Here is a 3,589-nt window from a genome sequence, read left to right on the forward strand (position 1 = left end):
GTTTAAGAGGAGGTTAGATGAACACTTTGCTGGGGTTGTTTGACCCCAGTACTCTTTCCTGCCATAGCAGGGGGTCAGACTCGATGATCTGCTTAGGTCCCTTCTGACCCTACCCTACCAACTATGAAACTATGAAACTATAGACAGGCTAGAATCTGGCCCAGGGAGACAGATAGTTCTCTAGGCACTGCAAGGAATGGAGATAAAAAAAGTGATGCTTTGAGAGGCTAAGAACATGCCAGGATCTAAGAAGTCAGTCACTTTTCATTCTCAAATGAAACATTCTGGTTCAATTCAAGCTCTCTGCTTCTCAGCCTTATTTGCCTTTTTGTATCTGTGTGTGCGAGAGAGATGCTGTAAATATAGCACTGGGCTCTCTCACCATGGCTAGAGATAAGTGCCAAACTTATTCAGAGTAGAGAGAGGACTGATTGCAATAACAGCATCATTTAAACATAATGTGAGAATCAGGAGTTCAACACTTAATAACACTTGATGTGTTATTCTCCCTCCACCAAAAAAGAAACAAAGAAAAGTCCATAAAGGAAGCTATAAAGAAAAGAAATACTTATGCTGCTAACTCAAACCTGTCTTCAAATTCAAAGGGAACCGTCTCAAGAGGCTTGATCTCATTCATTCCATACAACAGACTTTCCCAAACTGTTGAATGCTGGACCCCATTTCAAATAGATGAAACTCCTTGTGCCTCCATTTGACTTCTGCCATATGCTGTAAAGGACCTCCACACCGTAATTCATGTATCCATCATGCTTCTTTGCTCTGGTTTATCCTTCATGTCTCTCACTAGGGCACAGTCTAGTTTAGGCCTTCTTAATACAGTACTTTGCCTCCTTTCCTACAAACTTCAATGAGCAATGAAATACCACGGACAGCCAATTATCTGAATGAACTGGGACCAAAACTCATTCAAAAAATTAAATTGTTTGGTTAATGACGTGTAATATCTATCTATCTATTTATCTATCTATCTATTTTACACATTTATACACACATACATATGTACACACACAGACACGCATGCATACATATATATACATAAATCTATACATATACATATATATGTATGTGTGTGTATGTGTATACATACACACACACATATAACCTACAAAAATGTTTTGTTGGCTATTTCCATTTTTTTCTCCATTGTTAAAACAGTTCTCTTTCTCTTAGTTGTCATTACTCTCACTTGTACCACACACTACACAAGTCAGTAGCATTCAGGTAACTAAACATTTCAGATAACTGGGGTTTAGATAACATTTCATATAAATGGTGTTTAATTGACTCTCTACTGTAGTTGCCAAAGGTTGACATATAAATCATCAGGGCATGTCTAGGAATAGGGTAGTATCTCTTTAAAAATGTTGTTAGTCCTTTACTGGATCTCACTGTTTTTTATATTTCAGAAGCCACCAGAAAGCTTCCAGAGCACTATGTACACAGCTAACTGTTGATATTCCATATATTTTGTAAACATGGGTATTTGGCTCTCACTGTACCGGTGTGTTTTCTTCATAATTCATCAGCTACATTTGATTCAAATGTTGAATGTTTTTTCCACAACCGGAACAACTAGAAAATAACAGAGAAGCAAAGAAGGCGCCTCTAGACCTTCCAGTTTTCCACAGAAGATGGTGATATTGAACAGAAATCATAGAGGGTGGACTTCTCTGTCTTGTTACATAGGACTGGCCTAGAAGCACTGGAAGTAATCTAGAATGAATTTCAGTGGAAGCTGGAAGGGAAATGCTAGGCAAAGTCATTCAAGTATCAGTAATACTTTGGTCCACACAGGCACATCATTTCATGATACTGTACACCAGATTTTGGGGTGCATTTCTTAAGTGGCCTGTATCTGTAATTTACTTTGATATATTCATTCTGCTGTCCATGCTAAGACCTTGACTTGTTAAGTCCCCTTCAAAAGGACTGACTCACGGGTCAAGAAAGGTAACAAATAACTTGATGAAAAGTTACACACATGGAGTACTATGTCCAATTTTCAGACCCACTTTCAAGAAGAAGGTGGACAGATTTGAAAGAGCCCAGCAGAGAATAGGTCTGGGAAGCATGACTTAGGAAAGGTTGAAAGAGTTAGGGTTATTTAGTCTGGAGAAGAGAAGAGTGAGGAGGGATTTGATAGCAGCCCTCAAACACAGAAAGAAAGTGGAGATGGGTAATTATAGAGAGAATGGAAATGGGCTTTTTCTGTGGCTATGGGGACTGGCCTCAAGCTGTGGCTATGGGAGCAATGACTTTGAGCTGGAGCAGAGGAAAGTTAGGTTGGAGATTAGCAGGAACTTTCTGACTAAGACAGTGGTCAGGCATTAGAACAGGCTACCTGGAAAAACTGTGGAATCTCCATCCCTGGAAATTTTCATGAGCAGTTTGGATAGACACTTGGCTAGGATGGTTTAGTCAGGGATGATCCTGCCTTGAGCAGGGGTTGATCTAAATGACTTTTTGAGGTCCCTTCCAGCCCTCCTTTCCTGTGATCCTGTAAGCCAATATAAGATTGACTTAATGGAGTCAAATCACAGTACATGTCTCAAAGCTTTCCTAGGACCTGTAGTTTATGGCAGAAAGGAAAGGCTCCTTGGCACCAGCTTCTATCCAGCTTCTTGAGCCAATGGCAATAGGTATTGAAGGGGTTACCAAAGAGTGATTTCCCAGAAAGTAGAGCAGAGTAAATGCTATGACAAGAATAGCAAACAATTACCCTTATTGCAAGTGAGAGAGTATGTGAGATTCTGAACAGTGGCTGGCACCTGGCCAAGGTAACACCTACACTGAAATCAGTTGTTATAACAAGCCTTGAGAGTCAGGAACAGGAAACATATAAGTAAAACCAAGGACTGGGCTCTATGGCCAGGTACAGGCATTATACTGTTACCAGTATAAGTGATCAGAAACCAGTCTATACCCATAACAAAACAGAAGTTAGGCACACATAGACTGGTTTAAAAGTGGTGGAACCCAGTCTAACATTTGCCCCCCCCCACAAAAGGGTGAATATGGGCATGTGTAAATGAAATGGGGGCCCTAAATTGAAGTGGTGGGTTTTAAAAAAATTAGGGCCAATTAAACCCCTGTGTTGTGTCCACACCCCACTGACTTAACTGCCTCTGCAGCGGGAAGGGCAAGCTGCCAGCAAATGGAGTGGTCCCTGGACTGCTGGTGCTTCGCTTTGCAGCAGTGGCAGGCCCCCCGCCTCTTCTGGTGGCACCCACCCATAGGCACCTGGATTGGGTGGTCCTGGGGTGCACCACAGCCATGGAGGGAAGCACTGAGCCCCTGCACAGCTCAGGCAGGCAGGCAGGCTCATGGGGGAGGGAGGGGAGAAGGGGAGATCAAGCTCGCTGCTTTTCTTGGGTGGAGCCTGCCTTCCCAGGCTGCTGCCAGGCTGCCTGTAGGGCTTCCTGCAGAGTTGTGGAGCTGCATAGAGCCTGGTGCTTTGCTCCATGGTTGTGAGAGCAGCAAACTAAAACTCCTCGAAGGAGTTTTAGTTTGCTGTGCCTCAAGTCATTTAAGGTGCATTACGCCGCTAAATTTCCTACAGTAGCTGGGA

Source organism: Crocodylus porosus, unplaced genomic scaffold (assembly GCF_001723895.1).
Source record: "Crocodylus porosus isolate Cpor-Errol unplaced genomic scaffold, CroPor_comp1, whole genome shotgun sequence".
Taxonomy (NCBI): Eukaryota; Metazoa; Chordata; order Crocodylia; family Crocodylidae; genus Crocodylus; species Crocodylus porosus.